The following is an 18,224-nucleotide window of genomic DNA, read 5'->3' as shown; positions in this document are numbered from 1 at the left end:
AGTACCTTCTGTCTAATTTGTCTTTGTTATTTCCAGGGTCAGGTTCCTTCACCTTCAATTATTTAGTCTTCGTGTGATATATAACAGAGTCAAGTGTTAGAGCCATTACCCAGAAAGTCCATTTCTTAAGGAGTAATATAGGCACATAATATTCTCAGAAATGCCCCAGCCTTCTCCAGCTAAGCTAAACTGTTTAAAGTTTCTGTAATATTTGAGATTCAGGATACTAAATTTCAACCTTTTCAAAAAACAGTGTATTAAATCTTAGAGTCCATGTGCCATAACATCATTTTATGACAAATAGTAAAATATTTAATATACTTGGTAGAAGAACTGAGAATAAAATGGTAAATTGAAACAGTTCAGTGGACACTCACTGTACACACATATGTATAAACACATGCAACAGCTCACGGTACTTTACACACACACACACACGCACGCACGCACAACCTGGTTGTCTAAAAGATTTGCAAAGTTCAGAAGAGTACCAAGGAATAAGAAGGATAGTGGGGCGGAAGACAGCTCTGGGTCAACAGAAAGGCAGATAAATCAGTGCTAAAATTGTATACTGAATGACTATAACCTAAATGATATATATTTTAGGGTATATCATAACATAATTCTACTTATATTCCAGCCTCCCTACAAGAGCCTTCAGGCCCTCATTCAAAACACATTGATTCCTTGTTTATACTTAATTCAAACAATATTGGAAATTTTGTTCTCAAATCATAGCAACTTAGAAGCAGTGGGTCACAAGTGTGCAGCTGTCATAAGAGTCAAACTGTCAGCAGAAGACTGATCCTGGGAATAGGCAGAATTATTTTATATTAGAATTTAGCATAATTCTGACCATGGTTTTAGTATGTAATGTTTAAGAATCCGAAAAAATAAAAACAGTTACCATTTTTCAATTGATTCCTTAAAATGTAATCATACTAATCCTAGAAAATTCACTTATATAATTTCTCCCAAAATGCTGAACATGTGAGACATTGCTGCATTTAATTTCCTTTGTTTCTCAATATAGTATATTTAGTATTTTAGCTATTAACTGATAGCCATTTATGTGGTCCAAATTATAAAGAGCTATTTGTAACCCATACTCCAAAATATTCTGTTAAAGATTAGACTTTTAGAAATAAACTTTTAGAAATAAACTTTTAGAAATAAACTTTTAGAAAATAATGATTCACTAAGCAGTTGGTATTTTAACATTCATGTTGCTCTGTGATGAATAAGATATATTTCTGAGTATCTCATTGTCATTAAACACAAATAATTAAAATGTTTAGATGAATTACTCCACCTCCCCAAAAAGTAAAGGATAAATTAGGGACATTATTTCATTTTAAGAGATCTACTGTTAATATTAACAATATTGTCATTTAGAGAAGGTAGTTAATTCATGGTTAAAATGGATATGTGTACTTTTAACAATTAAAATCATTTGTTTTTTGCAAGGTCTTACACATAGAAAATTAAGAACAGTATTTGTTAGGGAGGATGACAGTAATGATAGTACATGTGACATGTTATTTGTGGTGGTCAGCAGCGATCAAAACTAGAAGAAACTTAGAAGCCAAAGACGAAAGGGAAGGGGCTCTACCCCTCCTTCAGTTGAAAGTAGGAGCCTATTTGCTGAAGACTTACCTGAAACCCATCATCCTAAGGCTTTTGTTTTTATAAATATACTAAATTGGTTCTGAATACCTGTTTGACCATAACTACATTAAATAATTAACATAATCTTTAAGGAACATTGGTGAGAATTAGTGAAAATTAATATGTGGAGGAAATTTAAAGAGAAATACAAAACTTTATATGCCACATATTTTTATAGGATATTATAAAATATTAACTTTTGCTAATATTGGTTTACTTCCATACCGCTTTTATTTTGGCATATTTTGTTAAATCAGTTTGTGAGTCACAAAATACATAAAATCTCACTTCTCTTTGTGTTTTTATGTTTTACATTATGTATGCTGATTATATGGAAAACTGTAATAAAGACTGTCTAAGAGGTCTTTTGAATGCTGTTAACTGCTGAGATTAATCAAGAGCATGATTTTGAACAGTAACTTCCATTTTCCTATCAGCAGTCCACTGTAAGATTTTTTGGGAAAACTCTTGAATCTGCTGCCCAGTCCTAGCATGAAATTAAGATACAAATGTTTATTGATCACTGCGACGTTAACGCTCACCATGAGGATATATTGAGCAGAGAAGAGATCAAATAAAACATGATACACTGATAGTAACAGATTCAGCTTCTGCTCCCAGTATGTTCCCTGCCAAGCTTGCCAGACCCTATTTTCCTAATATATGAGGTCCTTCCTCCATATCACTACTGCTGCTACTTCTTTTATTTAGAATGGTGCCTTTCACCTCCTGCCATGGCTACTAATTGTTCATTACTCACCCTGTGCTTGGTGTTGTAGGCCTTATCTCTTACTTTCACAACAATTCTACTAGGTAGGGGTTATGATCTCCATTTTACAGATGGAAGGTTTTTTGCTTAATTAACGGACATCACATAGCTAACAATTCCTAGACCTAGAACAAAGTAATCATTTATTAATTTAATAAGTCATTTACTCAATACTATATACACCTGAAGCATTTTACAACCCCAAATCCCTACCTGTTCATCAGAACCTACCCATCTTACAAGATTCTCCACAGATAAGTCATTCATGAACTTTCTGCTGATTTCCACTAACAGATGTATTTTCTAGAATTGAAGCTTCTTAGCAATTTGTTTATAGCACTCATATGCCGTTTATACTCTTCAGCCTCATATCGTAATGCTTGGTGTTTCTCATTTTCCCTGATCTTAAAGGACAATGGCAATGCGTGCCCTTTGCCCTGACCAGTCAGGGACTGGTCAGCAAAACTGGGCCATTCTAGATGGATTCAACAGGAAGTGCTTAAATAAAAGGATACAGAGGCTTGCACAACTCAGAGGTTGAGAGACTTGGTGAGTGAAGGTCAGGGGTGCCACTTTTAGTCAACTCAAAACAGCAGAGATCACAGGAAAACCACCACCAGTGACCTCAACTGCAGATAGTATCAAAGTGGACAATTCTCAGGAAGACACCAGATGCCATGCACCCACCAAGGCCCCATGCGGAAGCCCATATGCCTGACTACAGCAGCCACTAGGGGAATTGTGCCTCATCTACTCATCTGCTCTGCAGACCTCTGGGAGTGCTTCTCATTGTCAGAACTTATGGAACCTACTTTCAAGGGAATCTGGGAAATGTAGTTTCCAGGCTATCAGCATCTTCAGTATGAGGAGGGTTTAAAAAGATAATATTAGTAGCAAGACATAATATTTGGTGTCATTTTTTTTTAATTAAACAACATAAACATATTGCCTCACAGTTCCGGAGCCTAGATATCTGAAATCAAGGCATTGGCAGAGTTGCTTCCTTCTGAGCACGGTGAGAGGGAGTCTGTTCCATGCATCTCACCTAGCTTCTCATGGTTTGCTGCCAATCTTTGGTGTTCCTTGGTTTATAGAAGCATCACCCTAATCTCTGTCTTCAACTCCACATAGTATTCTCCCTGTGTACATGTTTGTGTCCAAATTTTCCCTTTTTACAAGGAGATCAGTCTTATTGGGCCCACCCTAATGACCTCATTTTAACCTGATTACCTATGTAAAGATCTGTCTCCAAATAAAGTCACATTTTGAGGTAGAGAGTTAGGATTTCAAGATATGAATTGGGAGAGGGGGAGGAAATACAGTTATCTATTGTTGTCTAGCAGTTATCTATTGTTGTATAACGAATTACTCTAAAATTTAGTGTCTTACATAATGCATTGTCTCTCATGGTTTCTGTGAGTCAGGAGTTTGAGAGCAACGTGGCTAGACAGTTTTGGCTTTAGGTCTCTCATGAGTTTGCCATCAGATATTATTTGAGGCTGCAGTCATCTGAAGGCTTGACTGGGGTTGGAAATCCACTTTCAGGGTGACTCACTCACCGTTGACTCACTCAGTGGCTATTGGCAGGAGGTCTCAGTTCCTCTCCACCTAGACCTGTCCACAGGGTTGCTTGACTGTGTTGACAACATGGGGGCTGGCTTCCCCCAGAGCTGAGGATCCAAAAGACCAAGGTGGAAGTTACGATGCCCCTTTCACTAGAATCCCTTCTTGGTGAAACATTGGCCTGGGTCCTGTAGTTTCTCAGTTGGTCTCTAGAGTTCTCACAAGCATATTTTGGTCCTTATATTGTTGTTATCTCATTGTCTTGGTCAGGGAAGAAGGGCCTGAAACTTCCTAGTTCATCATCATCTTTCCAGTGTCACTTTTTTTTTTTTTCTTTTTGCCCCTATTTTATTTTTATTCATTTATTTTTTATTGAAGTATAATTGCTTTACAATGTTGTGTTAGTTTCTGCTGTACAATGAAGTGAATCAGCTCTATGTATACACATCCCCTCCCTCCTGGACATCCCTCCCCCACCCCATCCCATCCATCTAGGTCATCACAGAGCACTGAGCTGAGCTCCCTGTTCTATATAGCAGGTTACCACAAGCTATCTATTTTACACATGGTAGTGTATTTATGTCAGACCTAATCTCCCAATTCATCCCACGGTCCCCTTCCCCCCACCCCATGTCCACATGTCCATTCTCTACACCTGCGTCTCTATTCTGCCCTGAAAATAGGTTCATCTGTACCAATTTTCTAGATTCCACATATGTGAGTTAATATACAATATTTGTTTTCCTCTTTCAGACTTACTTCACTCTCTGTGACAGACTCTAGGTCCATCCACATCTCTACAAATGACCCAATTTCGTTCCTTTTTATGGCTGAGTAATATTCCATTATATATGTACCACATCGTCTTGATCCATTCATGCATCGATGGATGCTTAGGTTGCTTCCATGTCCTGGCTATTGTAAACAGTACCACAGTGAACATTGGGATACATGTGTCTTTTTGAATTATGGTTTCCTCAGGGTATATGCCCAGGAGTGGGATTGCTGAGTCGTGTGGTAGTTCTATTTTTAGTTTTTTAAGGAACCTCCATACTGTTCTCCACAGTGGCTGTACCAATTTACATTCCTACCAGCAGTGCAAGAGGGTTCCCTTTTCTCCGCACCCTCTCCAGCATTTATTGTTTGTAGATTTTTTGATGATGGCCATTCTGACCAGTGTGAGGTGATACCTCATTGTAGTTTTGATTTGCATTTGTCTAATAATTAGTAATGTTGAGCATCTTTTCATGTGCCTCTTGGCCATCGATATGTCTTCTTTGGAGAAGTGTCTATTTAGGTCTCTGCCCATTTTTTGATTGGGTTGTTTGATTTTTTGATATTGAGCTGCATGAGCTGCTTGTATATTTTGGAGATTAATCCTTTCTCTGTTGCTTCATTTGCAAATATTATCTCCCATTCCGTGGGTTGTCTTTTCATCTTGCTTATGGTTTCCTTTGTTGTGCAAAAGCTTTTAAGTTTCATTAGGTCCCATTTGCTTATTTTTGTTTTTATTTCCACTACTCTAGGAGGTGGGTCACAAAAGATCTTGCTGTGATTTATGTCAAAGTGTGTTTTTCCTATGTTTTCCTCTAAGAGTTTTATAGTGTCCAGTCTTACATTTAGGTCTTTAATCCCTTTTGAGTTTATTTTTGTGTATGGTGTTAGGCAGTGTTCTAATTTCTGCAGTGTCAGTTGTAATTTCTCCTTTTTCATTTCTCATTTTATTGATTTGAGTCCTCTCCCTTTTTTTCTTGATGAGTTTGGCTAAAGGTTTATCAATTTTGTTTATCCTCTCAAAGAACCAACTTTTCATTTTATTGATCTTTGCTATTATCTTCTTCATTTCTATTTCATTTATTTCTTCGCTAATCTTTATGGTTTCTTTCCTTCTACTAACTGAGTTTTCTTTGTTCTTATTTTTCTAGTTGCTTTAGATATAAAGTTAGATTGTTTATTTGAGAATTTTCTTCTTTCTTGAGGTGAGATTGAATTGCTATAAACTTCTGTCTTAGAACTGCTTTTGCTGCATCCCATAGGGTTTGGATCATCATGTTTTCATTGTCGTTTGTTTCTAGGTATTTTCTGATTTCCTCTTTGATTTCTTCAGTGATCTCATGGTTATTTAGTAGCATATTGCTTAGCCTCCATGTGTTTGTTTGGTTTTTTTTCCTGCAATTGATTTCTCATCTCATAGCATCGTGGTCAGAAAAGATGCTTGACACGATTTCAATTTTCTTAAATTTTCTGAGGCTTGAGTTGTGGCCCAAGGTGTGATCTGTCCTGGAGAACGCTCTGTGTGCACTTGAGAAGAAAGTGTATCCTTCCGCTTTCAGGTGGAATGTCCTATAAATATCAATTAAGTCTATCTGGTCTGTTGTGTCATTTAAAGCTTGTGTTTCCTTATTTATTTTCTGTCTGGATGATCTGTCCATTGGTGTAGTTGGGGTGTTAAAGTCCCCACTATTGTTGTGTTACTGTCGATTTCCCCTTTTATGGCTGTTAGCATTTGCCTTATGTATTGAGGTGTTCCTATGTTGGGTGCATAAGTATAATTTTTAAGTTTTCTTCTTCAATTGATCCCTTGATCATTATGTAGTGTCCTTCCTTATCTCTTTTAACAGTCTTTATTTGTCTCATATGAGTATCCAGCTTTCATTTGATTTCCATTTGCATGGAATATCTTTTTCCACCCCCCCACTTTCAGTCTGTATGCGTCCCTAGGTCTGAAGTGGGTCTCTTGTAGACAGCATATATACGGGTCTTGTTTTTGTATCCATTCAGCCAGTCTGTGTCTTTTGGTTGGAGCATTTAATCCATTTACATTCAAGGTGATTATCGATATGTATGTTCCTATTACCATTTTCTTAATTGTTTTGGGGGTCTTTTTCTTCTCTTGTGTTTCACGCCTAGAGAAGTTCCTTTAGCATTTCTTGTAAAGCTGGTTTGTTGGTGCTGAATTCTCTTAGCTTTTGCTTGTGTGTAAAGCTTTTGATTTCTCTGTCGAATCTGAATGAGACCCTTGCTGGGTAGAGTAATCTTGGTTGTAGGTTTTTCCCTTTCATCACTTTAAATATATCCTGCCACTCCCTTCTGGCGTGCAGAGTTTCTGCTGAAAGATCAGCTGATCACCTTATGGGGATTCCCTTGCATGTTATTTGTTGCTTTTCCCTTGCTGCTTTTAATATTTTTTCTTTGAATTTAATTTTTGTTAGTTTGATTAATATATGTCTTGGTCTGTTTCTCCTAGGGTTTATCCTATATGGGACTCTCTGCACTTCCTGGACTTGGGTGGCTATTTCCTTTCCCACGTTTGGTAAGTTTTTGACTATAATGTCTTCAAATATTTTCTCAGACCCTTTCTCTTTCTCTTCTTCTTCTGGGACCCCTATAATTTGAATATTGATGTGTTCAGTGTTGTCCCAGAGGTCTCTGAGACTGTCCTCAATTCTTTTCATTCTTTTTTCTTTATTCCGCTCCTCGGCAGTTATTTCCACCATTTTATCTTCCAGCTCACTTACTCTTTCTACCTCAGTTATTCTACTACTGATTCCTTTTAGTGTATTTTTCATTTCAATTATTGTGTTGTTTATCACTGTTTGCTCTTTAGTTCTTCTACGTCTTTGTAAACCATTTCTTGTATTTTCTCGATCCATGCCTCTGTTCTATTTCTGAGTTTTTTTTATCATCTTTAATATCAGTACTCTGAATTCTTTTTCAGGTAGGTTGCCTATTTCCTCTTCATTTATTTGGTGTTGTAGGTTTTTACCTTGCTCCTTCGTCTGTAACATATTTTTTTGTCATCTCATTTTTTTTTGATGTATGGGGCTCTATTCCTGTTACTGGTTGTTTAGCCTGAGGGGTCCAACACAGGAGTTTTCAGGCAGTTGGGTAGAGCCAGATCTTGGTGCTGAGATGAGGACCTCTGGGAGGCCTCACTCCAGTGACTATTCCCTGGGGTCTGAGGTTCTGTTAGTCCAGCGGTTTTGACTCGGAGCTCCCACCACAGGATCTTAGGCCCAATCCCTGGCCTGGGAACTAAGAATCCTGCAAGCCACACGGCACAGCAAAAGAAAAGAAAAAAAAAAAGAGAAAGGAGCAGTACAATAATGAAGAATAAAAACTAAAATTAGAAAGATAAAAAATATATTAGGAAAAATAAAAATATAAGTGAAACAGCTACTAGAAGGCAAAACAGAACCACAACAGAAAAAAGAAAAAAAGGTGGGGGGAACAAGCCAAAAGTAGCAGAACAATAACAAAGTATAAAGAATAAAATAAAATTAGAAAAATAAGAAATTTATTAGAAAAAATAAAAAGATAAATGAATCAACAACAATAAGGTAAAACAGAACCACAACCTAAAAAAAAAAAAGACTGGAAAAGCCCTCGGCTCTGGGGAGGCAGAGCTTAGGCAGGAGCTGAGCTTAGGCAGGGATAGGGTTTAGGGCGGGGATGGGGTCTAGGCTCAGGACCCATGCAGCAGCCGGGAAAGTCAGTACCGCAGGAGGGGGGCCTCAAAAGTGCGGAGTTAGGAGGTAAGGTCCTGGGTGGGGGTGTCTGGGTGGGGCTTAGGCCCAGCACCGTCAGAGGAGTCTTGCAGTGTTGTGTGTAGAGGTAAGGCCCTGGGGAGGGGTGCCTGGGCAGGGCTTAGGCTCAGCGCTGCCTGAGGGACCTCAGCAGGCTCCCTGGGGCCCAAGTGGGCAGGGGAACTGCTGGCCGCATTCCTTTCTGATCCTCCACTTTTCCGAGGGTCTCCCCCGTCCTTGTGGATCCCCTAACCATGGGTGGGCCCCTCTAGGTGTGGGAATCCTTCCCCTCCCCCAGCTGCCCCTCAGGGGCCCCGTCCAGTCAGTCTGGCCTTTACTTTTCCTCCCGCCTCCCTCCTCCCCACTCCCTCAGGACCCACGTGGCTGGAGGGGGCCTAGGTGGGTAGAGGATCAGGCCCCAGACCTCAGCAGGCTCCCCGGGGCCCAGTGGGCAGGGGAAACACTGGCAGCCATCCCTTCCAATCCTCTGCTCTCCCGAGGGTCTCCCCCTGTGTCCATTGATCCCCTAACCGTGGGTGGGCCCCTCTGGGCGTGGGAATCTCTCCCCTCTCCCAGCCGCCCCTCAGGTCTGCCAATCCTGTCCCACCTCCACTTCTCCCCCTCCCTCCCCCCCACGTCCTACCTTGTGGATGGGGGATTCCTCCAGTCCCCTTAGGTGTCCGTGGTCCCCCACCAGTGCCGGGTTGGTGCCCTAGTTGTGCGGAGCTGCGAGTTCCACATCCTCCTAGTCTGCCATCTTGACTCCACCCCCCCAGTGTCACTTTTATAACCTGACTACAAATATGTTCTTGGTAAGTACTTCCTAAATTGAATTTAATTTCCTTGGAGGCCCTTTCCTTAAAAACATTTGTAAAGAACTATGTAGGAAAAATTCATACTGGAATTAGGATATTGCAGCCAAATAAACTTTATAAAATTCAATATAAAAGAAAATATGAGTTCTGGTGGTCGTGTTAGGGGGTAACCTGCAGTTCTTTATAGACGATTTCAACTTGGTGTTATTACTACTGAACACTTTCTGATGGATCTCACGAATAAGGGTAAGAAACTAGAGATAATGTATGTTTTTACTCAATAAAAATAAAATTACATCAGTACTATCACCTAATTAAGTCTGATTCCACGTTCAAACATCATGTGTCACCAAAGCAAGCTGTCCCTGCAATGTCATAAATGTAGACAGTGTTCGGCATTCATCTTAAACAGTAAAACTGAAGCCCAAGGGTATTCCTTTATGACTTTGGGCTTTGGAAAGATTCATATTTCAGCCCGAAGGGGGTACTGTTGATTGATTTATTACTGCAAAGAGATTTTCTTATTTCTCAAATCCACTAATAGAATATTAGAATTAAATGCCTGACTTTTCAAATTATTTCCATAAGTTGTCCTAGGCAAGATTCAAGTCCATAGCCAGGTGCGTCAACTTTGTATTACTTAGAATAATGGAATGAATAGACACATGGATAATATAAAACCACAGGCAGTCATCACTTGTAGTGTCTGTAAGTAAAATATAAATAGGCAGTCTTGGATACTTATCAACTGTGATCCTCACCCTGAAAGAATTTATAAATAAGAGGAGAAGTGAGAGAGGGAAGAAATCAGGAATGAAGACAGAGAAGGAGGGAGAAAGAGAGTAAAAGAGGGTGTGAAGCTAGGGAGGGATGGAAGAGTGAATGAAAAAGCAAATAAGGAAATAAAGGGGAAGAAAGGAAGAAGATGAGGCAAAGTGATGTAGGAATATAAATATTTAAACCACCAAGAAGAGAAATTGGAGGAAGTTCCAGAGAAATGTTTCATATTACGATGTGTTATATGTAGCACAGTAGTAGGATATTAACCATTATTCTGGATCCTCATTCATTGATTCATCATTTGAACACTGACTTAGTGCAAGGCATTGAAACATGTATGGCTGTAGAATTTTTAAAAGTACATAGAAAAAATATTTCCCATTTTGATTCAGCTGTACCAGTTTTAGGTGAAGAATGTGTTAATAAATTTGACAACAGACCTTTTGACTATATCTTCAGAGGTGATTATTGAAGAAATATTAATATTGTAAAACATGATATCATTCATGTCTTATTTTACTTCATATTTACCTTCATTATTTGACAAAATGAATCAAATATCGTAACATTCAGAATAAAATGATGGAATACATTTTCATGCCACATAACATATGTAGGATATTGTACTCAGTTAATCGGAACCATCTTCCAAATAAGCCTGCATTGACACACTTGAATCACATTTCTCTTATTAATGCATCTTTCGAAAACATGTCCAGTAAGCTGTATCTAAGCATATTTTTCCACATGGGAATTTAAAATAAAATACAAACAACAGTAATTGTTCAAACAAAGGCATATTTTAAAGAGGAAGGCTGCGTGGGACTATAAAAGAGTTGTTTACAAACTCCACTCACCCAGTGAAGAGCTGGAAGTGGATCTGTGTTCAGAGAGAAGGGCCTGTGTTGATGAAATAAACCACAGTACTTAACGCTGTTTAGTTTATACTGTAAATGTGGGCAGATAATGTGGGCTAGAGACATTATTTCATCCGTGGGGCATATGGTAATTATATCCACATTAAAGCGTTTTTGCTAATCACACACATACATGCACACATCTTTGCTGCTGATGGGGTACAGCTGACACCAAGGGACACCTCATGGATTTCGGTTCCTCAGCACATTTCTCTCTGTGTATATCTCGTACCTCAGAGGCTACCACAGCTCCTCTCAAATGACTTCTCCTCCCCGCACTCACTACACAGACGATTACAACATAAACACAGCACTATAAGAGAAGTTTATAGTTTCAGGAGAGGAAGTGACTCTGGCAGTTTTTATCAACTATTGTTTTCCCCAAGCTTAGTCTAAGTTGGGCAATCTGAGTATTTAGTTGGCATGGCCACTGACATAAAAGCCTATAGCTCCACAGAATTAGTGGCCCAAATTCAAACAAAAGGCAGGCTTTGGGTATCGGGCCACCCCATAAGGCTATCTTAAGTATTGATTATGTGTTATACTCGATACTGTTTTTTTAATCTACATGAATATTTGTAATAATTTCTCCATATTAAAAAAAACCCAGTGTCAAATATTCTTAATTATCTCATAAATTTGTTTTTACAGTATTTTTTTGAATCAAGATTCAAACAGCATCCACACATTACATTTTATGTTTCTCAGATCTTTTTTAAACTATAGCTTCTCCTCCCTTTTTGTTTTCCTTACAATTTATTTGTAAAGAAACAGAGTCACTAGTGATGTTCTGTAGTATTTCTCACATTCTGGATTTTGTTGATTGCCAACTCTATGGTAATATTTAACATGTTCTTCTAACACTGTATTTCCCATAAACTGAGTTATATGCAGAATATTGATTTGACTTAGGGCGATGCTTTGGCAAAAAATACTTCATAGAATGTATTTCATAATTCCAACAGGAGGCACATAGTGTCCACTTTTCTCTCTTTGTGTGATGTTAATAGCCATTGATTATTTACCTACCTAGATCCATTATTTTACTGGAGGTTTGCAAATGGTGATCTTCTAATTCTTTCTCTGTTCTTTGTTAGCTGGGATAATTTTATAAAAATAAACCTCAGGATATTTGGTTATCCTGAGGTTGTATAGGAAAAGCAGGTGGAATACTTGATTCTTTCTCTATTTACCGTTTTCAGAAAAAAATTAGAACTCGTTCTTTAGCATACTTCAAGTTTGTCACTGACTTTTTTCCCTTGTTTATTGAAGTATAGTTGGTTTAAAACATTATTAATATATTAGTTTTAGGTGTACAACATACCAATTCAATATTCTTATAGATTATACTCCATTTAAAGTTATTACAAAATAATGGGTATATTTCCCTGTGCTGTACAATATATCTTTGATGATTATCTTTTTTTTTAAATTTCTTTTTATTACTTTTTTTTTTTTTTTTCTGCCGTACGCGGGCCTCTCACTGTTGCGGCCTCTCCCGTTGCGGAGCACAGGCTCCAGACACGCAGGCTCAGTGGCCATGGCTCACGGGCCTAGCCACTCTGTGGCATGTGGGATCTTCCCGGACCGGGGCACGAACTCGCGTCCCCTGCATCGGCAGGCGGACTCTCAACCACTGCGCCACCAGGGAAGCCCGATGACTATCTATTTTATACATAGTAGTTTGTACCTCTTAATTCCATAGTCCCTCATGCCTCTTCCTACTGGCAACCACTAGTTTGTTCTATATCTGCGAGTCTGTTTCTGTTTTGTTATATACATTTGTTTTTATTATACTGAGTGTTTTAAATGTGCTTTTTCTTTAAATCTTCACAACAGTCCTATATGAATAAATAATTATTCGTACTTATCAGTGAGGAAACTGAAGGATAAGTAACTTGCCTAGAATCAGGATGCAAATCCTAGACAGTTCAGAACTTATGCTCCCTCCACAGGACTCTGGGCCATGTTCAGAGGCCATAAGAATTGAAAAAAAAACAAAAAAATTATGCCCTGCAGCACCTAACCACCACCATAATATGTAACTCGAGTAAAAGAGTATTTTAAAAAATGTCACAAGAGTACAATGTAAGCCAAAATTGAAAATACTTAATTCTAGATCTCTGTAAATTCGTGGATAAATTCACTGAATGTGGGCTTTTCAGACTGTTTCCATTTAGTTCCCGTTTGCTGGTGCCCCGAGGGAGCGCATGGCAGCCTGCTGGGGAGTCTGGCACTGACTTTTCCATGTTGCTGCCTTAGAGGAAGATGTCTTAATATGCCATTTATAAGACAAACACTCCTGAGCCTCGGATGCTCTCACTGCTGTTTTAGCCTAAAGAGTCAGTGGAAGTCACACTTGGTGTGCTTATTTTGATGCTCACCCAGATCCCTGTGGAGCTTAAAAAGATTAAGCCCTTCTGATATCCAGATTGTTGGTATTTAATGCTCCACTACTCACCATTCTGCAGGGGCTCAGAAGGCAGGCTGACAGCAAGTTATGCAGACACAAGTCCAGTTGTGATGCTCTCCAGTGTCAAGTGTGTCAGAGTGACTCCTGAATAGGAAACGCGCTTTCCAGCAAATGTGATGTGGAAAAGTCCATACATTCGCTTTGTCTTAATGTTATGTTTGGCCATTAGTGGATCAAAGGCCAGATGATTTTCAGAAGCACTGTGCCATGTACCCTTTTCTCAAACCAAATGCTGGCAGTAAGTATTTCTGGTGGTGTTGGCAGACAATTCTCCATGCATCTCCTGCATTTCCACACGTCTTATGAACAGAGGCACTGACTCCCTTTGTTCTGGAATATCTCTTCAAGGATATTAGTGTAGCAAACAGCCTGGAAGAGAGAAATTGTGCTCCCTCCTGAGGAAAGGGCAGGGTTTTGATTACTGTCCAGTACAATAAAAACAATGTTACTGCCTGTTGTGAAAGATTTGGTTCCCCTAAACTCAGGGATCCTCTTTCCTAATACAGCTTAGTGCACATGCAGAAGAAGGTGTCATCTGGCCTTCTTCGCATTGTCCCATATGACCTGGGGGTCAGGAATTGGTGCAAAAATTGTGATACTTTGGCTATCGCTATTACTATGAGTAATAAACTATCTTTTGTTTCTGACCCAGGAGTCTTGGATCTTCTGCCAGCATCCATGAAACTGGTAGGTTAATTTGTTACCTTGCAAGTAGAGTAAAATTTTAGACCCCTCAAAGTTCCTGACAGATAGTTTTTAGTCCTTATGATTTTGTAAAGGCATATGTGTTATATGTTTGAATGTGTGTATATATTAGGTATTAACCTACCTGTATGTATGTGTAATAAAACTATACTGTTATGTATAAATGTGTATAGAAAAACCTGTTGTATAATTTTTAATATGACAACTGCATCCTCATAACTTGACAAAAAGTGCCTACTTTTTTAGAGCTATTTATAAAGGCAGAACACAGAGTCACATTCAGTCCTTTAACAAATGTCTTTACCTGCTCTAGGTGCCTTTATTCCTAATTATCATGGCAATAACTAGTTCCTGAGCTTCAAAGAGAAGGAAACAATGAACTTCTTTGTCAAAGCTACATAGCAAATGAATACCCTTTTAAATTGTGAATTAGCCAATCCATTATCATTTTGTCTTAGGCTATTTTTGTATATTGGTGTGAGTGGTTATAATAATAAATATAATAATAAACATAATCCCCCTTAGCTCCAGAAAACTTTGAAGCTTCAGAAAGGTTTTGTGGGATAAAATTATAGTATCATAGAGTGAGGACAGTGAAAACCAACATCTATTCCTAAGCCCCATCCAACATCTGAATCCCCCTCTAGAAAAATCACTAAATAGAAATTATCCATCACATCCATCCCTAGAAAGAAAAAAGTCATTCTCTGGGAGCACCCCCATTCGAATATTAGACAAAGTTCTTTTGAACTCTGTCATACTGAAGGAATATTTGTTTCCCTGAATTTCACATCTGCTTCTGCTTCTGATGGAACGAAATTTCTAATGATGGATTCCAATATTTTGCTGACATTTATTGGCTTGTGAAATCTATCACTTTAAACATCAGTTTCTTCATCTGTATAATGCACCCAGTAGTGGCCACTTCCTTGTCTAATGTGAGGGTAAAATGAGCTTTAACATTAGAAAGTGCCCAGGAGGTAGAGGTTACAGCTACCACTCACCTTCATTTTATGGCATGCTTGCAGGTGACAGCATTGTTATTTCCCAGTGATGAAGTTAGGGTGATAGTTTGGTCCAGTGGATACCACGTTACAATGTATCTCACTCCATTCCTAGATCACATCCACCCAAGTTCACATTAAAAGGCTTGGTTTTAATATTCTGTTGATTATAGATTTTGGTTTGAAGATAGTATGAAGTTTCTGTGTGGAAAATGGGGTCCTTCCTCTACTCTTAGATAAGTTATTAAGTTAATGTTAAGACCCTCCACTAGTGATTACCTGTGTTCAATCTGACTATCCTTATAAAGTATCCTAGGTTTCCAAGCTTGAAAAAAAGAAAAACCACTTAATTGTAATTCGGTTTAAATTTTTACTAAAAAAAAAATATAACTTTAGAACTATACACCTTGAGTAATTAGAATCTCACCAATTTTTCCTACTTGACTACACTTTATTTTGAATATGAAAAAAATCTATATTGAATGTGCCCTCAATCTCTTAAACTTTTTTTTTTTGCGGTTCGCGGGCCTCTCACTGTTGTGGCCTCTCCCGTTGTCGAGCACAGGCTCCGGACGCGCAGGCTCAGCGGCCATGGCAGGTGGACTCTCAACCACTGTGCCACCAGGGAAGCCCCCTCTCTTAAACATTTTTAATATGTATACTCAATACATTTTCATTCATTCACAAAACACATACATATCCTACCATATTAATATATACATTATAAAACATGAAAATATGAATCTTAAAGAGTTAAGTTTGAAATATAGTATTTAAACTTTAATTTATTAACTATAGTTAATGACAGTAGATGTAAATCCTGATTTCAAATAGTCGTCTTGAATATTTCAAATTGCTGTGGCCACTATCTCAGATCTGATTAGATAATCATTGTTCTTATCTTGTTATGTGGTTGACAAAGATAATAGTAGAAATAGGCATTAGCATTCCTGTTTCCTTGTTGGTTGTTTCTACTTGCATTATTGATATTATTGTTAATCCGTGATTTATTTATAGAACGTGTTTATTTTGTGAAGTACAGTAATCAAAACTAGGTAATCCACCGATCTGTTTAACTACAATGCCTGGCAATATGCTAAAAGCAAATGTGTGAGAATCCAAGGATAATCTCTCCAGGATGTGGAACTCTCACCTCACCTACTTTAAGTGATGGGACTTGCCGATATATGAAGAGTAAGGAGAGTAGTGTCAGCCTCTGTACTGAAAATGAATTAGGCTTTTTCTTTTTTACAGTTAAGATCAGCTATCAATAGAAATCGTAATATTTTCTTGCAACCCCAGTGAATCATGTTTCTTACATTTGTGCTTGCTCTGGAGATCTTGTACTGCATTACACAGGGATCTCTGCCTTACTGAGGTAAGGAACGTGGAGGTGTACTGTCTATGTATAAGCTCCCACCTTTTATGGGAAGGAAAATGCCTGACCAATAGTTACATCATCATTTGAGGGGAGGCCACACGTCAAAGAGCAGAGGCTTCCAGTCCTATGGCTGCAGAGCCAGTGAAAGGAATACATACGCCATCAAATTTTTCCAAGACAGGCAACTAGTTTAGACATTTCAACCTAACAAATAAACGTCCTAGAGATCCAGTTGATTTATGAAGGCTGTCTACATTGGCAAAATGCACTGCATTGGCACGATCATCTTTTATTTGGGGACCGTGCTTATTACAGTAGGTGATACAACCCTGCATGTGGTGAGAAGCCAGAATAATGGATTTGGGGGATGTCTTATGGTACGGGATTTGTGCTGGAAACTCTGACTGTGAAGTGCCCTTCTGAGTAGCAATTTATAACATACATTAATTCAGTAGTAGCTGGGCAAAAATGAAAAAGATTTCCCAGGGCGCTGAAGTTCCAGATTGTTTCTCTAAGGGTCACATAAATTATTGTCATTTTTTGTCAGCTGTGAACCATGATTAATTAGAGCAATCCAAATTTCTGCATGTCTTATGTTACACACTTCTTTGCTTTTCCGTCTGTTTTGTCCAAAGTGTTGACCGACCAACAAGCCTCACTGGCTGTACCTCATCAAAGCTAGAGTAAACGTCTCACCATGGGCTGGAAAGAAACACCGAAGATGGCAGACGACATATAAGCAAGTGGCAAAAACAGTGATTTAGTAAAGAGACAAGCTGTGAAGCATGCGAAAGGGAGACCTAATTAAGTTCTGTTCTCTTCAGTAGTATATAAAATGCAAAGATCTACTAGCTCGAACCTATTTACATGTCAATGCTGAATCCTGTACCCACCAGAATCAGAAGAATGTAGATTGCTTTACCTTTAAAAGAAACTGACAACTAATAGACAAAATAAGATAAAAACATCAGTGGAAATTAAAAATTGATGTATGGAGGAGAATAATGGGAGTTTATTCACTGACGGGAAGCCTCTTAGAATGGAACCTTTTTATTTGCATCTTTTTGAAACAAGAAAAGCCCACATTATCCAGCAGATGTTGCATGCAGAATTATTGTCCATCCCAGGCTTTTTGAGGTTTCAAGTCACTTAATACTCTTAACTAACTTCCGCCAAACATTTCCACAGATAAAATCCTTTCTAAGCCACCTAAATTCTTGTTGGAAAATGGAAGGTTTATAAAAAATAGATAAAGATCTTATACTTTGCAGCCCGGTGTAGATGTTTACTGTTGCCAACGTGTGTATCCAGAGCCCTCCAAGACCACCCCATGCCCTAGGCATGGGTGACTTCACGCTATAGGTAACCTTTGTGTTTTGCTAGGTGTTTGTGCTATTTTCAGAATTGGTGGTGCCCCCTTAAGATGCAACAAATATCCTTCTCAGCAATAAAACTTATTTCTCAGGATTTTTGTGGATTTGGTTTGATTGAATCTGGTTATTGTACTGAAATGACAAAGAAATAGTGAAAATGGTTCTCAAAGATTTTTCAGGATGGAAAATAATATGAAAATAAATAATATAATTATAATAGAATAATTATAGTTGATATTCAAGCTGATAC

The 18,224-nt window shown here is 38.4% G+C and overlaps 1 long non-coding RNA gene across 1 annotated transcript in view; it reads left to right on the top strand.

Annotated features, from left to right (window-relative positions):
• LOC137223089 (uncharacterized) overlaps positions 1–18,060 on the top strand; it is a 370,295-nt gene extending 352,235 nt beyond the window's left edge. The window contains exons 3-6 of the long non-coding RNA XR_010942713.1: positions 7,248–7,313; positions 14,164–14,198; positions 16,475–16,598; positions 17,237–18,060. This is a non-coding gene — a long non-coding RNA (uncharacterized lncRNA). The remainder of the gene's footprint in view (positions 1–7,247; positions 7,314–14,163; positions 14,199–16,474; positions 16,599–17,236) is intronic.
• Positions 18,061–18,224: the final 164 nt, after the last annotated feature.

This window comes from Pseudorca crassidens, chromosome 4 (assembly GCF_039906515.1).
Source record: "Pseudorca crassidens isolate mPseCra1 chromosome 4, mPseCra1.hap1, whole genome shotgun sequence".
Lineage (NCBI taxonomy): Eukaryota > Metazoa > Chordata > Mammalia > Artiodactyla > Delphinidae > Pseudorca > Pseudorca crassidens.
The sequence above is the reverse complement of the archived record's forward strand: the minus strand, read 5'-3'. Positions and strand labels throughout refer to the sequence as shown.